The 21,642-nt window shown below is 39.0% G+C and overlaps 1 protein-coding gene across 1 annotated transcript in view; it reads right to left on the bottom strand.

The window, feature by feature from the left end:
- Positions 1-21,642, bottom strand: part of C7H3orf70 (chromosome 7 C3orf70 homolog) — an 84,925-nt gene that overhangs the window by 4,874 nt on the left and 58,409 nt on the right. The window lies entirely within an intron of this gene.

Genomic DNA, 21,642 nt, shown 5'->3' with positions numbered 1-21,642 from the left:
CAGCTGCATTCACAATAGCCAAAAGGTGGCAGTGACCCAGGTGTCTACTTATGGATGAACAGATGAACAAGAGGTGTTGTCTATATAAAATACAATATTATTCAGCCTTTAACAGGAAATTATGACACATGCTCCAACATGGATGAACCTTAAGGACATTATGCTAAGCCAGTCACAAGACAAATACTGTATAATTCCGCTTACTTGATGTACCTGGAGTAGTCAAATATATAGAGACAGAAAGTAGAATAGTGTCTTCCAGGAGCTGGGGCATAAGGGGGCATGGGGAGAGTTTAATGGGTAGAGTTTGAGTTTTACAAGACAGAGTAGTGGAGATGGATGGTAGTGATGGTTGCACAGTATGTTTTTCCATCCATTCAGCCGGCCTGTGTCTTGTGAGTGGGGCATTCAGACAGTTAACATTGAGTAATAGAATTGATATGTGGGATGCTGTTCTGTTTATGTTGGGTAGTAAACTTATTGCTTTGTTTTCCCGCTTGTGCTATTGTCTTATATGAGCTGTGAGCTTTAGCTTTTGGGTGATTTTACACTGGTGGGTATCTATTGTGCTGATCCACGTATAATGCAGTTCTGAGTATTTCCTACTGGACAGGTCTGGTTGTGACAAATTCCCTTAGTGTTTGCTTGTCTGGAAAAGACTTTATTTTCTCCGTCAATTATAAAACTTAGTTTTGCAGGATACCAAATTCTAAGTTCATAGTTGTTCTGTTGAAGAAGACTGAAGATGGGGCTCCAATTCCTCTGGCTTATTAGGTCTCCACTGAGAAGTCTGCAGTTACTCCGATGGGTTTTCCTTTGTAGGTTAGTTGTTGCTTTTGTCTTGTTGCTTGTAGAATTTTCTCCTTTATGTTGACTTTGGCTAGGTTGATGACTATGTGTCTTTGAGATATATTATTTGCTATGAATCTTCCTGGTGTTAGATGACCATCTGGTATCTGGATGTCAGAATCCCTGGCAATACCAGGGAAGTTTTCCTCATTAATTCCCTCAAATAGATTTTCCATATTTCTTGCTCTTTCTTCTCCCTCAGGGATACCTATAATTCGTATGTTAGTTTGCTTTGCATAGTCCAATATTTCTCTAAGTGATTGCTCAGTCTTTTTTATTCCCTTCTCTGCCTCTTTGAATGACTAGGTTAGCTCAAGAGCCTTGTCTTCAAGCTCTGAGATTCTTTCTTCGCCTTGGTTTAGTCTGTTGAAGCTTTCTGCTGTGTTTTGAAATTCCCTAAATGACTCTTTTCATTTAAATTCTATTAAATCCTTTCTTATGTTGTCTAGCTCTTTAGCAATTTTTTCATTTTTTTTCATTGATTTCCTGAAATATTTTTTTGGCTTCTTTTTGTTGAGTTTCAACTTTCTCTTTAATTCCATCCATCTTATTTGCCATCCATATTCTGAATTCCATTTCTGTCATTTCAACAACTTCCCTTTGGTAGGAGTGCACTACTGTAGCCCATTGTGATTCCTTGGGGGTGTTGAACTGTTTTGTTTTTCATATTGCCAAGGTTCTTTTGCTGGTTTCTTCTCATCTGACTCCTCTTGTCTCAGAGCTAACAGGGTTGCAGGGCACCTGTTCTCCTTTGCTAGGAACTCTCTTGCTTAGTGAGAAGGTCCCTAGATGGTGCTTTTGTGTCCTACTCTGCAATGTTGACCCAGCAGGGGAGGGGGTGGGTGCAATAAGAGCCTGTAGTGCAGCTGTTCTGATTTGTCCCGCTTCCCTGTGATTGCCATAGTTCAAGCTGGTGCTGGATGAACTTTGTGTGGGCTGGTGGATAGTTCCTCAGATCTTTGTGGGAAGTTTGAGTTGGGGGCTGGGTGAGACCCTTTCCACAGAGACTGGTATTGTGTGGGAGATTGCTCTGCCTGGGATCTCCCTGAAGAAGTGACAGTAGCAGCTGGGCGAACCTATCTAGGCAGTGGTTGTGGGTGACTGGGCTGTGGGCATTGGCTCAAACCAGGTCCAGGTGTAATTGCAGCTTGAGGCTGGGGGTCCTTGGCGGGGTGTTGGACCTTGGGGTGGTTCTGCTGGCCCAGCAGCAGTGGTGGAGACTCAGGGGTGGAGTCTCGGGTTCCAGGTGCAACACTGGAATCTTACGGACAGTGGACAGTTTTGTAGGCCTGGTGGGAGCTCTAAAGCCACACAGGCAGAGCCTCAGGCCCCGGCACAGTGAGAGCCAGAACTAGAGACTGCGGAGGAGGCCATGCAGGTGGGGTTCTCACCCAACCTAGGTCCTACTGAGGCAGGTACCCAAGGCTTCCCAGGTGGTGCCTGTAGCACCTGAGGCATCACCTCTGCTCAGATCCCACACTGGAGGGGAGGGACACTAGGCTCCCAGCCACAGGGCACAGCACGGGGTAGTGTCCACTCTGCCCACTCCCTCCACAGCCCAGCGGGGGGTGATGCAAAGGCTACTGCTGTACAGCCAGGTCCCAAGCCGATCTGGCGCTGTGCACCTGAGAGCTCAGGATGGCATCAGCTGCAGAAACTCAGGATTGGCAGCCACCAGATCCCTGCTGCACCCATGCTCCGGTGCAATGTCTCTGCACAGACTCTGAGCAGCTCCTCGATCAGTCCAAAGGTCTGTAGTGGAGGGAGCCCCTCACGGCTTGGGCCACAGTGCCTGTCGGATGAGTGTGGAGCCCCATCCTCCCTCCTGCTGACCTTTCCAACATGTGGACTCCCCACAGATCCCTTCAATCTTGCTGAATGAATCACCCCATCATCTTCTCCTTCACTCTGAGTGTCCCCCGTTGCTTCTCTGGGATTTTACAATGTTCTTTCTGAGAAGAGCCATCCGCGGGTAGGCATCCACCTGCAACTTTTGATCCTCTCCCTTAAGAGCAGCACATGTATGGGCTGCTTCTAGTTTGCCATCTTCTCCTCCCCCTAACCAGCTGCACAATACTTAATACCAGTGAACTGTATACTTAATGGTCAAGACTGTAAATAATATGTATGTTATGTAAATTTTGCCACAATTTTAAAATAAACTGATCAGTATAATTCACTGTATTAACAGACTGCAGGGAAAAAATCCATATATTCCAGAATATATAAAAAATTCTTATAATTCAATTTTGAAAAATAGACAATTTTTTTTAAAGAGAAATGGGTGTATAAAAGCAACATGTGGGATCTTTATGGTGATAGAAATGTTCTATATCTCAACTGTATCAATGTCAAGGTTAATACCTTGGCAACATGAGGAATCTTTATGGTCATGGAAATATTCTGTATCTTGACTGTACCAATGCCAACACCTTAGTTACCACTGGGGAGAAATGAATAAAAGTTACAGGGGAACTCTGTATTTTTCTTAATTTTATGTGAATTAATGATTTTTTCAAAATAAAAAATATAATCTAAAAACGGGGGAAAACACCACGAAGGTGATGATGTACCCTTTTCAGTGCATTGTATCAGGAGGTACCTGCTGTTGAAGCATTGTCATTCTGTAATGCTGACAAGCATTACAGATAATGTTTGTCAACTTTGAAAACTTAATATGGTGTCTGTCTAGGTTTCTCTATTGTAAAGTTACTATTTTTCTCTTTGTAAGAGATATTTTGAGAGTATGCAAATATCCTGTTTTGTATGCATAAGTGGATTTTGTCTGCAACAACCATTACTGTGGTGTTTGTCAAACAGTGATTTTCCTATTTCCATCATTCTTTCTATATTTATTAATTGGAAGACTGTGTGAAAGTTGCAGATGCCAGTATGAAATCACTTTTTCTCAGACCCAAACAAACTAGAGCTGAGAGAGGATGATGGGAAAAGTTTCATGCTTGTAAGAGATAAAGACTGTCTCAAGGACTTTCTAAAATGACCCTACAAGAAATTCTTTCTTTTGGACCGCAGAAATTCAGACCAAGATCCTCTGAAAAGGATACATTCCCAGTAACAGCATCTCCACCAATAAACTGATGCCAACTCTGGCTTTGAGTCTCCAAAACCAATGAACTCTGATTCCAAGCAGCTTAATGTGAACTTTTCCTTTTGCCAAAAAAGCTTTCTTTTACCCTTCCCTCTTCAGATGCATATATGGTTTGGTATAGCTGTGCATCTTGGGTTATAATTCTCATTTCTAATTCCCAAATAAATTCAACATATTTGGAGATATTCTGAAGTTTTTTTGGTTGACATAAGGACCAAAAGCTCCTCCTTCTTCATTTATTTATATAATTACTTATTTATATAAGCACAGACTCATATTTATCCTATGAGTTGCTATCTGTTACTATCATTATTTCTTTTGTTGTGCAAACTGTCCCAGATTTTGCTCATGGGAGCTCCTTAAAGTTAGCTCCTGTGTCCTTTCAACATGCTCCTATCCTTGATTGAAGACTTCTTTACATCCTGGCACCATGAGACATGACTGATTTATTTGTACTTTCCCTGCCCCAGTCTGAGAATCAGTCATTTCTCTAAGGAGCCCTAGTTCCTTTTAAGAACTTTATACACGTTCTTAAGTTTGTTCTCAAAGGTATTCCTGTGAAGTGGGATCTTAGTTTGCTAATGACTCAGTCAAATCACTCTCAGAACTCATCCATAGGAAAGTGAAGACAGTATCTTATTACAGTATCTATTACTAATACCCATTTAAAAAATAATATTCAGGCCGGGCGTGGTGGCTCACGCCTGTAATCCTAGCACTCTGGGAGGCCGAGGTGGGCGGATCGTTTGAGCTCAGGAGTTCGAGACCAGCCTGAGCAAGAGCGAGACCCCATCTCTACTAAAAATAGAAAGAAATTATATGGACAGCTAAAAATATATATAGAAAAAATTAGCCGGGCATGGTGGTGCATGCCTGTAGTCCCAGCTACTCGGGAGGCTGAGACAGGAGGATCCCTTGAGCTCAGGAGTTTGAGGTTGCTGTGAGCTAGGCTGACGCCACGGCACTCACTCTAGCCTGGGCAACAGAGTGAGACTCTGTCTCAAAAAAAAAAAAAAAAAAAAAAAAAAATAATAATAATAATATTCAAAATAAACCTCACAAACCCATTAATTTATCTGGTCTCTTTTAAAGGGAGCTGAAATCACTTTCTCAATAATAAAACTGATTATACAACACAAGTAACACAAAAACCAACTGTGACCAGTAAATGAAAAATAAATTTCATACATCTCATTTCTTTTTGGGAACCTGGCCCAACACTTCCAGCCTACAAATAAGTAACTTCCACTATTCTTTTTAAGTCTTTTTTTTTTTTTTTATTTCAGCATATTGTGGGGGTACAAAAGTTTAGGCTACGTATATTGCCCTTGCCCCTCCTACCCCCCCACCCCCGAGTCAGAGCTTCAAACATGTCCATCCTCTAGACCGTGCGCATTACACTCATTATGTATGTATACACCCATCCCCCCCCCACATCTGCCTGACACCTGATCAATGTTATGTGCTCTTAGGTGCTGATCAGTGAAACCAATTTGATGGTGAGTACATGTGGTGTTTACTTTTCCATTCTTGGGATACTTCACTTAGTAGAATGGGTTCCAACTCTTCCCAGGAAAATAAAAGAGGTGCTATATTCACCATTGTTTCTTATAGCTAAGTAGTACTCCATGGTATACATATACCACATTTTATTAATCCACTCATGTATTGATGGGCATTTGGGTTGTTTCCACATCTTTGCAATTGTGAATTGTGCTGCCATAAACATTCGGGTGCAGATGTCTTTTTTATAGAATGTCTTTTGTTCTTTTGGGTAGATGCCCAATAATGGGATTGCTGGATCAAATGATAGCTCTACTTGTATCTGTTTAAGGTATGTCCATATTGTTTTCCACAGAGGTTGCACTAGTTTGCAGTCCCACCAGCAGTGTATGAGTGTTCCTATCTCTCCGCATCCATGCCAACATTTATTGTTATGGGACTTTTTGATAAAGGCCATTCTCACTAGAGTTAAGTGATATCTCATTGTGGTTTTGATTTGCATTTCCCTGATGATTAGAGATGTTGAGCATTTTTTCATGTTTGTTGGCCATTCTTCTGTCTTCTTTTGAAAAATTTCTGTTCATGTCCTTTGCCCACTTTTTGGATAGGGTTGTTTGATTTTTTCTTGTTGATTTTCCTGAGTTTTTTTTTTTTTTCTTTTCAAACAGCAGTTTAGTGTTTATTAGTTTCCAGCAATTTTTCTTTCTTTTTTTTTTTTTTTATTTTAGCTGATTATGAGGGTACAAAAGTTCAGGTTATGTATATTGCCCATACCCCCCCATTCCCCCTGAGTCAGAGCTTCAAGCGTGACCATTCCCCGGACAGTGCGCATCACACTCATCATGTAGGTACACACCCATCCCTTCCACTGACCCCCCACCTCTGTCTGATACCCAATTGGTGTTATTTCCAAATGTGCACTTAGGTGATGATCAGGGAAACCAATTTGCTGGTGAGTACATGTTGGTGCTTATTTTTCCATTCTTGGGGTACTTCACTTAATAGAATGGGTTCCAACTCTCTTCAGGAGAACAAAAGAGATTCTATATCACCGTTATTTCTTATAGCTGAGTAATACTCCATGGTATACATATACCACATTTTATTAATCCACTCATGTATTGATGGGCATTTGGGTTGTTTCCACATTTTTGAAGTTGTGAATTTTGCTGCTATAAACATTCGGGTGCAGGTGTCTTTTTTATAGAATGACTTTTGTTCTTTTGGGTAGATGCCCAATAATGGGATTGCTGGATCGAATGGTAGGTCTACTTGAATCTGTTTTAAGGTATCTCCATATTGTTTTCCACAGGGGTTGAACTAGTTTGCAGTCCCACCAGCAGTGTATGAGTGTTCCTGTCTCTCCACATCCATGCCAACATGTATTGTTTTGGGACTTTTTGATAAAGGCCATTCTCACTAGAGTTAAGTGATATCTCATTGTGGTTTTGATTTGCATTTCCCTGATGATTAGAGATGTTGAGCATTTTTTCATATGTTTCTTGGCCATTCTTCTGTCTTTTTTTTTTTTTTTTTTTATTTCATCTTATTGTTATGGGGGATACAGAATTGCAGGTTACATACGTTGCCCATGTACTGCCTTTCCCCCCAAGTCAGAGCTCCAGGCATGTCCGTTCCCCAGGTAGTGTGCGTTGCACCCATCATGTAGGTATATGTCCCTCCCCGCCCACCCTCCCTTCCCGAGTCAGCACCTTCAGGTGTTACCATTCCCCAAATGGTGTGCAATGCACTCATTGTGTAGGCATACCCCCATCCTCTCCCCCACCCCCCACCTCAGTCTGATATCCGATTGGTGTCGTTCCTAGATGTGTATTTAGGTGATGTTCAGGGAAACCAATTTTCTGGTGAGTACATGTGATGTTTGTTTTTCCATTCTTGGAATACTTCACTTAATATAATGGGTTCCAACTCTCTCCAGGAGAACCATAGAGATGTCGTATCTTCATTATTCCTTATAGCTGAGTAATATTCCATGGTATACATATACCACAGCTTACTAATCCAATCATGTATTGATGGGCATTTGGGTTGTTTCCACATCTTTGCTATTGTGAATTGTGCTGCTATAAACATTTGGGTACATGTGTCTTTGTTACAGAATGACCTTTTTTCCTTTGGGTATATGCCCAGTAATGGGATTGCTGGGTTAAATGGCAGGTCTACTTGAATCTGTTTAAGATACCTCCATAATGCTTTCCACAGGGGTTGCACTAGTTTGCAGTCCCACCAGCAGTGTATTAGTGTTCCTGTCTCTCCACACCCACGCCAACATGTGTTGTTTTGGGTTTTTTTGATAAAGGCCATTCTCATTGGGGTTAAGTGATATCTCATTGTGGTTTTGATTTGCATTTCTCTGATGATTAGGGATGTTGGCATTTTTTCATATGTTTGTTCGACATTCTTATATCTTCTTTTGAGAAGTTTCTATTCATGTCATTTGCCCACTTTTTGATAGGGTTGCTTAATTTTTTCTTGCTGATTTTCCTGAGTTCTAAATAGATTCTTGTTATCAGTCCTTTATCTGATGTGTAGTATGCAAAAATTTTTTCCCATTCTGTAGGTGGTCTGGTTATTCTCTGGACTGTTTCTTTGGCTGTGCAGAAGCTTTTTAATTTAATCATGTCCCATTCATTTATTTTTGTTGCTGCTGTGATGGCCTTAGGGGTCTTCTTCATAAATTCTTTGCCTAGGCCAATGTCAGTAAGAGTCTTTCCTACATTTTCTTCTAGAATTCTGATTGTATCACGCCTAAGGTTTAAGTCTGTTATCCACCGTGATTTGATTTTTGTGAGAGGTGAAAGCTGTGGGTCCTGTTTCAGTCTTCTACAAGTGGCTAACCAATTCTCCCAGCACCATTTATTGAATAGGGATTCTTGTCCCCAGAGTATATTCTTTCCCGCTTTGTCAAAAATTAGGTGACTATATGAGGATGGTTCTATATTTGGATTTTCTGTTGTGTTCCACTGGTCTGTGTCCCTGCACTTGTGCCAATACCAGGCTGTTTTAAGAACCACGGCCTTGTAGTATAGTTTGAGGTCTGGCAAAGTAATACCTCCCATTTTGTTTTTGTTGCTTAAAATTGCTTTTGCTATACGGGGTCTTCTTTGATTCCATACAAAGTGTATAATTATTTTCTCTACGTCTGTAAAGAATGATGTTGGTAATTTAATAGGGATTGCATTGAATCTGTAGATTACTTTGGGTAGTATAGACATTTTAACAATGTTGATTCTTCCGATCCACGAGCATGGTATATTTTTCCATCTATTTGCAAGTTCTGCTATTTCTTTTCTCAGTGTTTCATAGTTTTCCTTATAGAGGTCCTTTACCTCTTTAGTTAGGTATATACCTAGATATTTTATTTTCTTTGTTGCTATTTTGAAGGGTATTGAGTCTTTAATTTGGTTTTCCAATTGACTGTTATTGGCATATATAAATGCCTCTGATTTGTGTATATTAATTTTGTAGCCTGAGATTTTGTTATATTCGTTAATCAATTCCAGGAGTCTCAACCTGTATGGTTGAATCCTGGGGGTTTTCCAGATATAACATCATATCATCAGCAAAAAGTGAGAGTTTGATCTCTTCCTTGCCTATTTGGACTCCCTTGATTCTGCTCTCTTGCCTGATAGCTCTCGCAAGGACTTCCAATACTATGTTCAAAAGTAATGGAGACAGTGGGCAGCCCTGTCTGGTTCCAGTTCTAAGTGGGAGTGCTTTCAGTTTTTCCCCATTCAGAATGATGTTGGCTGTGGGTTTGTCATATATGGCTCGTATCATTTTTAGGTAGGTTCCATCAATGCCTATTTTGTTAAGCATTTTTATCATAAAAGGGTGTTGGATTTTGTCAAATGCTTTTTCTGCATCTAATGAGGGTATCATATGGTTTTTGTTTTTGCTTCTATTTATGTGGTGAATTACATTTATAGATTTACGTATGTTGAACCACCCCTGCATCTCTGGGATGAAGCCCACTTGGTCGTGGTGGATTATTCTTTTGATAAGTACCTGGATTCGATTTGCTAGTATTTTATTGAAAATTTTTGCATCTATATTCATGAGAGAAATTGGTCTGTAGTTCTCTATTTTTGTTGTGTCCTTTCCAGGTTTTGGTATCAATGTTATATTGGCTTGGTAGAACGTGTTGGGGAGAATTCCATCCTTCTCAATATTGGAGAATAGTTTATGTAGGATGGGCACCAGTTCTTCTTTGTATGTATGGTAAAATTCAGGTGTGAACCCATCTGGACCAGGACTTTCCTTTTTGGGAAGGTTTTTTATTGCTGTTTCGATTTCAGTTCTTGATATTGGTCTGTTCAGGTACTCTATTTCTTCCTGATTGAGCCTGGGAAGACTATGTGTTTCTAAAAATTTGTCCATTTCCTCCACATTCTCCAGTTTGTGTGCATAAAGATTTTTGTAGAATTCATAGATGATATCTTGTATCTCTGTAGCATCAGTTGTGATTTCTCCTTTCATGTTCCTAATGGAGGTTATTAGAGATTTTAGTTTTGTGCTCTTGGTTAGTCTAGCCAGGGGTGTGTCTATTTTGTTTATCTTTTCAAAGAACCAACTTTTTGTTTTATTAATTTCCCTTATAGTTTCTTTGTTGTCCTTTTCATTTAATTCTGATTTGATCTTAGTAATTTCTCGCCTTCTGCTGGGTTTGGGATTGTTCTGTTCTTCTTTCTCCAGCTCTTTGAGTCTATTTGTTAGGTTGTCTATTTGCATGTTTTCTGTCTTTTTGGTATAGGCATTTATGGATATGAATTTTCCTCTCAGGACTGCTTTAGCTGCATCCCATAGATTTTGATAAGTTGTATCTCCATTGTCATTTAATTCAAAGAAATTTTTGATTTCCATCTTGATTTCTTCCTTTATAGAATAATTATTCAGGAGAAAGTTATTTAGCTTCCATGACTTTGAGTGAGAGTGAGGGTTTCTGTTTGTGATCATTGTTACTTTTATTCCGCTGTGATCTGAGAAGATGCATGGTATAATTTCTATTTTTTTGAATTTTGTAAGACATGCTTTATGTCCTACGACATGGTGAATCTTAGAGAATGTCCCGTGAGCTGATGAGAAGAATGTATATTCTGTGAACTTTGGGTAGAATGTCCTATAGATGTCAGCCATGCCCATTTGTTCTAGCATTCTATTTAGGTCCATTATGTCTTTGTTTATTTTCTGTTTAGAGGATCTGTCCTGTACTGTCAGTGGGGTGTTAAAGTCTCCAGCTATTACAGTGTTGTTATCTATCATTTGGTTCAGATCTAGTAGGGTTTGCTTTATGAATCTAGGTGCACCTAGGTTGGGTGCATATATATTGAGTATAGTCATGGCTTCTTGTTGAATTGTGCCTTTAACCAGTATGTAGTAGCCATCTTTGTCTTTTATTATTTTTGTTGGTTTGAAAGCTAAGTTATTGGAAATTAAGATTGCCACGCCCACTTTCTTTTGGTTACCTTTTGCTTGAAATACCTTTTTCCATCCTTTTATTTTCAGTCTAAATGCATCTTTGCAGGTTAGGTGAGTTTCTTGAAGACAGCAGATACTTGGATTGTGTTTTTTTATCCATTGGGCCAGTCTATGTCTCTTGAGCAGGGAATTCAAGCCATTCACATTTATTGAGAAAACTGATAAGTGAGACAGTTTTTTGTTCAGCTTGTTGGGTAGAACTTCATTGCGATGTTTTCTCTCCTGAGCCATTGTGGTATCTGGAATTTGATCTTTAGCTCTTGAGTAGTTTTACATTCGTGGATCTTTCTTGTGCTGATCCATGTGTAGTTCTCTTTTGAGTACTTCTTGGAGGGCTTGTCTTGGTCAATTCCCTTAACCTTTGTTTATCTGAGAATGTCTTGATTTCTCCTTCATATAGAAAACTTAGCTTAGCTGGGTACAAGATTCTAGGCTGGGCATTATTCTGTTTCAGAAGCGTGAAAATGGGGCCCCAACCTCTTCTTGCTTGTAAAGTTTCAGCTGAGAAATCTGGTGTAATTCTGATGGGTTTTCCTTTGTAAGTTACTTGTTTCTTTCTCCTTACAGCTTGGAGAAGGGACTCTTTAGTGGATATTTTGGTCAGCCTGGTGACTACGTGGCGTGGTGTTTTCCTATTTGCTATGAATCTCCCAGGGGTCCTTTGAGCTTCTTGAATCTGTATGTCTAGAGTATTGGCAAGGCCTGGAAAATTTTCCTCGATTATGTCTTCAAATAGCTTGTCCAACCCTTGCTTATTATCTTCTTCACCCTCAGGAATGCCAATAACTCTCAAGTTAGGTTTCTTCACATAATCCCACATTTCTTGAAGACTCAGATCATTTCTCTTACTTTTTTGATCTATCTCTGTGACCGACTTATTTAGTTGGAAGGAGTTATCTTCAATTTCTGAGATTCTTTCCTCTGTTTGATCTACCCTGCTCTTGAGACTTTCCACAGTGTTTTGTAGCTCTCTGAGTGAATTCTTCATTTCTAGGAGTTCAGTTTGGTTTTTCATTCTTCTGTCTTCTTTTGAAAAATTTCTGTTCATGTCCTTTGCCCACTTTTTGAATAGGGTTGATTTTTTTTCTTGCTGATTTTCCTGAGTTCTAAATAGATTCTTGTTATCAGTCCTTTATCGGATGTGTAGCATGCGAAAATTTTTTCCCATTCTGTAGGTTGTCTATTTACTCTTGTGACAGTTTCTTTGGCTGTACAGAAGCTTTTTAATTTAATCAAGTCCCATTTATTTATTTCTGTTGTTGCTGTGATTGCCTTTGGGGTCTTCTTCATAAATTCTTTGCTTAGGCCAATGTCCATAAGAGTCTTTCCCACATTTTTCTTCTAGAATTCTAAAAGTTTCACTCCTAAGGTTTAAGTCTGTTATCCACCGTGATTTGATTTTTGTGAGAGGTGAAAGGTGTGGGTCCTGTGTCAGTCTTCTACATGTGGCTATCCAGTTTTCTCAGCATCATTTATTGAATAAGGATTCTTTTCCCCAGAGTAGGTTTTTGTCTGCTTTGTCAAAGATTAGATGGCTATATCTGGATGGTTTTATATCTGGAGTCTCGATTCTGTTCCACTGGTCTGTGTCCCTGTTCTCGTGCTAATACCAAGATGTTTTAATAACTACAGCCTTGTAGTATAGTTTGAAGTCTGGTAAATTAATACCTCCCATTTTGTTCTTATTGCTTAAAATTGCTTTTGCTAAACGGAGTCTTCTCTGGTTCCATACAAAGCATAAAATTATTTTTTCTATATCTGTGAAAAATGATGTTGGTACTTTAATAGGGATTGCATTGAATATGTAAATCACTTTGGGTAGTATAGACATTTTAACAATGTTGATTCTTCCAATCCATGAGCATGGTATGGTTTTCCACCTGTTTACGTGCTCTGCAATTTCCTTCCTCAGTGTTTCATAGTTCTCCCTGTAGAGGTCTTTTACTTCCTTAGTTAAGTGTATTCCTAGGTACTTTATTTTCTTTGTTGCTATTGTGAAAGGGTATTGAGTCTTTGATTTGGTTCTCAGTTTGACTGTTATTGGCATATATGAATGCCTCTGATTTGTGTGTATTGATTTTGTATCCTGAGACTCTACTGAATTCATTTATCAGTTCCAGGCATCTCTTGGTTGAATCCTTGGGGTTTTTTAGATATAATATCATATCATAAGCAAAGAGTGAGAGTTTGATCTCTTCTGTCCCCGTTTGGACACCCTTAATTCTGCTCTCTTGCCTGATTGCTCTCGCAAGGACTTCCAGCACTATGTTGAATAGCAGTAGGAATAGTGGGCAACCTTGTCTGGTTCCAGTTCTAAGTGGGAATGCTTTCAATTTTTCCCCATTCAGTATGATGTTGGCTGTGGGTCTGTCATATATGGCTTGTATCATTTTTAGGTAGGCCCTGTCTATGCCTATTTTGTTAAGCGTTCTTATCATAAAAGGGTGTTGAATTTGTCAAATGCTTTTTCTGCAACTATTGAGAGGATCATATGGTCTTTGTTTTTGCTTCTATTTATGTGGTGAATTACATTTATAGATTTGCATATGTTGAACCATCCCTGCATCTCTGGGATGAAGTCCACTTGGTCGTGATGGATTATTTTCGTGATAAGCACCTGGATTCGATTTGCTAGTATTTTATTGAGAATTTTTGCATCTATATTCATGAGGGATATTGGTCTGTAGTTTTCTATTTTTGTTGCGTCCTTTCCTGGTTTTGGTATTAGAGTTGTGTTGGCTTCATAAAATGTGTTGGGGAGGATTCCATCTTTCTCGATGTTGTGGAATAACTTTTGTAGGATAGGCACCAGTTCTTCTTTGTAGGTGTGGTAAAATTCGGGTGTGAAGCCATCTGGTCCTGGGCTTTTCTTTTTGGGGAGGTTTTTTATTGCTGTTTCTATTTCAGTTCTTGACATTGGTCTGTTCAGGAATTCTATTTCTTCCTGGTTGAGCCTAGGGAGGTTGTGTGTTTCTAAAAATTTGTCCATTTCCTCCACATTTTCCAATTTGTGTGCATAAAGGTTTTTGTAGAGTTCATAGATAATATCTTATATCTCTGTGGCATCAGTTATAATTTCTCCTTTCATGTTCCTGATGGAGGTTATTAGAGATTTTTCTTTTCTGGTCTTAGTCTAGCCAAAGGTGTGTTGATTTTCTTTATCTTTTCAAAGAACCAACTTTTTGTTTTATTAATCTCCCGTATAGTTTTCCTGTTGTCCATTTAGTTCTGATTTGATTTTATTAATTTCACTCCTTCTGCTGGGTTTCGGGTCAGTCTGTTCTTCTTTCTCCAGCTCTTTGAGTCTATTCATTAGGTTGTCTATTTGTGAATTTTCTTTTTGATATAGGCATTTATGGAAATAAATTTTCCTCTCAGGACTGCTTTAGCTATGTCCCACAGATTTTGATAACTTGTGTTTCCTTTGTTATTTAGTTCAAAGAATCTTTTGATTTCCTCATTTATGAAATGATCATTCAGGAGAAGGTTGTTTAGCTTCCATGACTTTGAGTAGAAATGAGAATTTCTGTTAGGGTTGATTTCTACTTTTATTCCACTGTGATCTGAGAAAATGCATGGTATAAATTCTATTTTTTAAAATTTTTTAAGACATGCTTTGTGTCCTAGGATGTGGTCAGTCTTAGAGAATGTCCCATGAGCTGATGAGAAGAACGTATATTCAGTGGAGTTTGGATAGAATGTCCTGTAAATGTCAGTGAGGCCCATTTGTTCTAGCGTTCTGTTTAAGCCCATTATTTGTTTATTTTCTGTTTGGAGGATCTGTCCTGTGCTGTCAGCGGGGTGTTGAAGTCTCTAGTTATTATGGTGTTGCTGTTTATCATTTGGTTTAGTTCAAGTAGGGTTTGCTTTATGAATCTGGGCGAACCTAAGTTGGGTGCATACATATTAAGTATAGTTATATCTTCTTGTTGAACTGTACCCTTCACCGTTATATAGTGACCATCTTTGTCTCTCATTACTTTTGTTGATTTAAAAACTAAGTTATCTGAAATTAAAACCGCCACGCCAGCCTTCTTTTGGCTTCTGTTTGCTTGAAATATCGATTCCCATCCCTTTATTTTCAGTCTAGATGCATCTTTGCAAGTTAGATGAGTTTCCTGGAGACAGCAGATACTTGGCTTGTATTTTTTTATCCATTGGGCCAGCCTATGTCTCTTGAGTGGGGAGTTCAAGCCATTCACATTTATTGAGAGAACTGAAAGGGGGGGCAGATTTGTGTTCATCCTGTTGGGTAGAACTTCATTGCTATGTTTTCTCTCTGGAGCCATTGTGGTATCTGGCCTTTGATCTTTAGCTTTTGAGTAGTTTTACATTCGTGAGTGTTTCTTGTGCTGGTCTTTTAAAGTCTTGATTCAAATATTTCTAATTTTTCCCCCTTTAGTGTCTGGCAATAATATGTAGCATACACTCTCTTTACAATGCTTCAATGAGACACTTAAAAAGATTTATGTTCTCATCCTGGTTCTTTGTAATAACTCTTCTGTTTTGTTTTGTTTTTTAACCAATCTCAAGCTAATATAACAAGATAGGAGTCAGTTCTAGGACACAGGCCTTGAGATATCTATCTGTGTTCTTTTTCCAGGACACTCATTACTTCATTAATAAGGTTTAGATAATGGCAAAGAATGACAGTATAAATGAACAGAGCATTAACTTCAACTAACATTCCAATTTGCAGCACAGTATAATTATTAATACATAGGTGTATTTACTTAAGGTGTTTCTTTTGGTTGTAGAGCACAAAGGGAAGGAAAAATAAAAACAACCCAAATAACCATAGAAAATAAAATAAATGTATATGCCTTGTTAAGTTATTGTATGTACTTTGTTAAACTATTTTTTTTATCAGTTGTACATTTTGATTCTTGAAAATCCTTTGGGGGGAAAATGAGCTTTTTGCCTTTGCAGATAGTTTTATGGTTATTATTAATAAATGTGTATCCTCCTTGACACATGGAGTACACTGCTCTCAGGGAATGCAAAGTAATTTTAATATTTGCCTAAGCAAAATATAATTAGAAAGGTAAGTTTACTGAAAAAAAAAAATGAGTGGCCTGAAGTAAACTACATACACAGTTCAGTTCTTTGATTTTTATATAGTGAATCATAATTATGTTTATTTTATTCCCAAGGGCATTCATTATTTTTAAAGTAATGTTAAATATTCTTTAGCAATTTCTGCAAGGTGCATTACTCAAGCAAAAGAATATAGTATTTATTATAATCAGTATTTTTTGTGGCCTGACCCTCAACCCTGCCCTACTGGCAGTCAATGTACCAATATTTTCATACTTTGACTTGCAAGAATATTACAGTTCACATATTTTCTAATATGTTGAAGTTCTTGATCAGAAATTTATGCAAGAGCCTAGTTTCTTCATTTTAAAATTGTATAACTTCTTTAGTGTGGTGGAACATGTTAATGAAAAGCTAATCCCCATTGAGACAGACCACCAGGAGCATGGTTTATTTACTCATTTAACAAATACTTATTGAATATCTACTACGTTTACACTACTAAATCAGATGCTATGGGGAAATAAAAACTACAGCATGTAGTCATGTTTCTAGGGGTTTTCAAATTAGGATAGAAGATAAAAAAAAAAATAAGAGTTGAGTAAAACTAAGAATATATAGAAGAATATTCACCAGACAGTGGAATAGGATTCTAGGCTTCACTGAAGGATTTTACATGGCTACTAAAAGCTATGGATCTGTATTATAGCAAGCAGAACTGCTCCAGACCAGTTTCAGAGGCAGAATGTAGCACTTTGGCATTTGGGGTTCTCAAAGAGTCAACCAAGAGGGTAAAGGAGTGTAAAGTCTGTGAGGAAGTCTGAGCCGGCATGGGGCTTGGAATGCACAGCTAAGGAGCTCAGGTTTTGGTAACAATCTTACTGAGGAGGCAAGTAATAATGATAAAAGAGAATTTTAGAGAATTGTGCTGATCAAATGGAAAGAGGAGAGCTGGGGATTAAAAGGCTATTACAGATTTTTAAGCACGATGCTCTGATCTAAGTCTCATGGCTTGAAAGAGGAGGAAACATAGGAGACATGCCTTATGAAGGCAGCAGATCCTGGGGACAGGTTAAGACAAAGACTGAAGAGATGAATATACCTGGATGTGAATTCCAACACTGCACTTATTAGCTTTTTGACCTTTATGAAATTGTTAATATTCCCCTATTTTCAATCTTCCTCAATGTAAAATTGGCTAGTGATAGCTACCTCATAGCGTGATTGAAGAATTAATGCTTTGAAAGCGTTTTCATGTTAGTGGCTGGCACACTGTAAACATTCCATTATCCTTGTTGCTTATAGAAAGCAGGAACTCCCTGTAGATGTCTCCAAATCACTCTAGAGCCTTTCCAGGGCCACATCTGGCCAGCTCTGCCAAGGCCAGGACCCCCTATTCCTAAGTCTTTGGTACGCCCTGAATGTACACCCAGCTTCCAGATCCAACTCCTCCCAGAAACTTCTCTCTGATCACAGTTCTCTGCCACCCTACTTCATCACCTAGCCCCCAACCCTACAGTCTGCTTTCACATCTGCTTTTATTCCATTTTTCAAACTAACGTTTGTTAAGCCTCAATTATATGCCAGGCACTGAGCTAGGGATATGGGGTTAAAATAACAAGCAAAACAGATAACATCCCTGCCTTCATGGAGCTTATACTCTTGGAAAGGATACGTTCTTTAAACAAACTGTCATATGAAAAGATATATGATTATAAACCACTAAAAGAAACAAAAAGACAAAGCAAACAGTGATTAGAAATCATATGTTGAGATGCTTGATTTAGACTGAGGGGAGTCAGGGAAGACATCCCTTAGAAAGAGACAACATCTAGGACAGGTTGAGGATCCCTTATCCAAAATGCTTGGGACTAGAGTCTTATATATTTTAGATTTTTTTTCTGGGTATTGGAATATTTGCTTTAGGCTTATTCTGAAATCCAAAATGCTCCAATGAGCATTTCCTTTGAGCATGACACTTTGAGCATCATATCAGCACTAAAAAAGTTTTAGATTTTGGAGCATCTGGATTTTTAAATTAGGGATGACACAAACCTGTATGTATCACCTCAGGACTCAGTGGGAGTTAACCAGGCAAAGAAGAGAACAGCCATAGTGTCCGAAGCATGATGAGTGATAAGGAGAAAAGGGATGAGATGTGGGTGGTGGAGGCCAGACCACGCAGGGCCCTAGGGGCCACGTTGAGGATTGGGGATCTTCTACTGAAGAAAGCCGTTACACAGTTTTAAGGAGAGAAGTGACATGCTCCGATTTGCTTTTCTACTCACTTCTATCTGCTTTGCTTACTATTGGGTATAGACAAAGCTAATCCAATGCACTAAACAGACTTCAACAATCAAGCTACTGCCCTTCTTCTAGTATCATACTGGGATCTGGGTTTAAGTCAATTAGGTACGAGATGGAATGGAGGACGTGGTAGAAAGTAACACCAATCAACTTGTACAGGGCAGAAGCCCTTCACCAATAGATTACTATAATTCACACTACTCCAGGCCACATTTTAATACCCTCAAGTGTGGGCAGCTGGTACCCTGACACCTGTCTTAAAAATAACATTTCTATAAGTGCTGCACACAAAAAATAGAGAAGCTGTTCACCACGCTTATGAATTCATAGCAGCCAATCCAAAAAGAGATAGTTAAGGCATTATACTTTCTTTCTAAACCATGTTTAGTTCTACCTAAAGCCAAGTCTTCTCATTTAAGGGATAAATATATGTAACAACCTTGTGCATTTTAACAAGTAACTACCAGTGGACAACTAGAAGGAAAAAGTGTAAAATTCATCCCACTTACAAACTTGTTTGAGTCACACAAGCATCCATAAACCCTACAAGAGGAAAGATGAATATTAAGTTGTGGGTATAGATTGTACATAGCATAGGAGGTTCAGAGAAAAGGGCTAGAATAGTCTCCATAGAAAATATGGAATGTAAACTGAAGAGCTAGAACTTGAACAAAAGAAAATCAAGTGGTGTGCCCTGTGCAACAATACAGAGGTGGATAAAGTGTGGGATGGGTGAGGGATGACGAGGTGACCAGCTGGAATGGAGTAGAGGGCTCTCCTGTGACCCGAGACTAGTCTCTTCACTGAGATACAGCCATCCCTCAGTATCCTAACGGGACTGGTTCAAGGACCCCATGGATACCAAAATCTGGGATGCTCAAGTCCCTGATGTAAAATGGTATAGTATTTGCATATAACCCATGCATAACCTCCCATATGCTTTAAATCATCTCTAGATTACTTATAATACCTAATACAATATAAATGCTACATAAATAGTTATTGTTTATGTTTTATTGTTGTTTTAATTTTTTTTCAAATATTTTCCATCTGTGGTTGGCTGAACCACAGATGCAGAACAGGCAGATAAGGAAAGTCAATTGTAATGTGGAAAGAACAAAAGATTTCCCTTGCTATAGGAAGTCAGATACGGTAAAGGTTACCCTGTTGAATAAATTGGCACAATGGAACCGCTTGAACCTGTAGACACAGGCAATTCCAGTTAGGAGAGGCCCCTTCTGGGGCCAGAGAGTTCAGAATATCTGATAGGTAAGTTTGGCTGAAATAGGCCATGCTGGGAAAAGAAAATCAGAAAATGAGAACTCACTTAGGCTTCTAGTTTCTTTTAGATGGCCAAATAAGTGTTTCATACAGTGAATATGTCTGCCTCTTTCCACTTAAGCTGGAAAGTCCTACTTATCCACCTGGAGCTATTCTGCAGCTAGTTGAATACAGTAATTGGTTAGAAAAGAAAAAGCTTAAAGGAGCTTTTTCCACAAGGATGGGTCACTGGGAGTGAGACAGAGCATGAAAACCATATGTTCAGAAAAGAATGGCTGCTGACAGGGCACACAGAGACCCAGCCAGTTCCTACCGAATGTCTACAATTTGCAGTGGAGGAGTGAGAAAGAAGTGTGATGAAGGAAAAGAGGAATAAATGGGAAATGGCTGGTTGTGGAAGCTACCATGATCACAAGGTGAGAAAAGCTCCATGAGTGACACTCCCTTTTTAATCTAAAGATGGTTAATAATAAAAATTAAAATCATTATTTTTGAGATTTTAATAACAAGCCTGGACCTTATTTTGTGAGACCATATCAGCCTCCCACCTTTCTCTGCAAAAATCACTAGTGCATGAGTTACCAGAGTGAACAAAAGATTTCTAAAACTGCAGTTTGAAAAAATCCATTTTGAGAACAGTGAAATCCCTACAAGGGGGCAGCAAAAGTTGAGAGCCTGGAACACAATGACTCTGATGTAGTTTTCTGCCATTCCACTAGCACACAGCTGTATAGCTCAGTTCTACAGACACCAAACAAGTTATTACGAGCCATTAATTCAATGGACAGATATTGCTGACAGACTAAAGCTAAGGAAAACAGTATAAGACATCTGTCACATTTACTTATTGATCTGGTGATGAAAAGTTCAGAAATTCACAAGAAAAGGATGCTAACCAGTCAACCTGATCTAAGAAAAATAAGGTCTTGAAGCATCTAAAGTATCTGTTCTTAGTGCAGGGACTCCTTATATGTTTACTGAATTTTTAAAAATGTAACTTTGTTAAAGGTTACTTTTGAAGGGAACAGGTCTGCATGCTATTCAAGAACCTCACTTTCAAAATTATACAAATTAGCATTTTAAGAATCAGCCACAATATTCTAAATATCATGTAATTTAAAATAAAATTATTAACATTTTATATATAGTTCCCAATATAATCAAAGAAAATATACTGATCGTGTTTTTCTTTACTCAGGTAATAATTACCTCTCATTTCTCTTGGATCTATATATAGTTAGACCAGCCAATTTCAAAATTGGTGCCACTGGGGAAATTCAAAGGATTAGGAATAAGAATTAACAAACTTAGTATTTACAGCTAAATAGTGTCTCTACTTCATTATCCACTAAATTACTCCTGAATGGGGACAGAGATGATGGCACCAAAACAACTTGAAGCTTTGTTCTTGGACTACCTCTTCCTCACAGTAGTTAGGTTGTAAAAATCTAAGCAGGAAGTCACACCACAGTTGACACTGAACAGTAAAGAGAGAAAAGCGGGTCCAGTGTACAATGAGACTATGAATGTGCCAGTTGTCAATTTATTGCCTCTTAGCTCCTAATTTTCCCTTATGTGCTCGGCCATAATGGACAGAATTCCTTTAAACATGTTTCTTTTACAGTGAACACGACGTGACACCTGCTTAGAAAAGAGGGTGCTGGACGGACACTGCAGGAGGCAAAGGGCTCTCCTGAAGGCAGCTGCTGCAATAATGAGGGGTCTGTTGGAACTCTACTCCAGCCATGCACCCAGAACAGGTGGTTCCTTGGCAAACTTACAGTCTTGGTCTGGCCTAGTGATAACCTTCCTGTGGCCCTCTCCACACAGAAACCAGCATTCCAAAGATCCAGCCCACACCAAGCCTGTGCTCCCTCTGCACAGCCACACCAGTAGTTCTTGATTCCCTGTGCCCCACATCACCCCAGAGGGCTGCTTCCTACTTGCCAAGCAACTGCAGACCAGTACAGCCTGGGCAAACCAGCAGGTTTCTCTGCTATCCTGTGGGCCGAACTATACTTTCTCCAATAAAGACTGAACCCCAACCTTGGCGAGGG

This window comes from Eulemur rufifrons, chromosome 7, assembly GCF_041146395.1.
Source record: "Eulemur rufifrons isolate Redbay chromosome 7, OSU_ERuf_1, whole genome shotgun sequence".
In the NCBI taxonomy this organism is placed as follows: domain Eukaryota; kingdom Metazoa; phylum Chordata; class Mammalia; order Primates; family Lemuridae; genus Eulemur; species Eulemur rufifrons.
The sequence above is the reverse complement of the archived record's forward strand: the minus strand, read 5'-3'. Positions and strand labels throughout refer to the sequence as shown.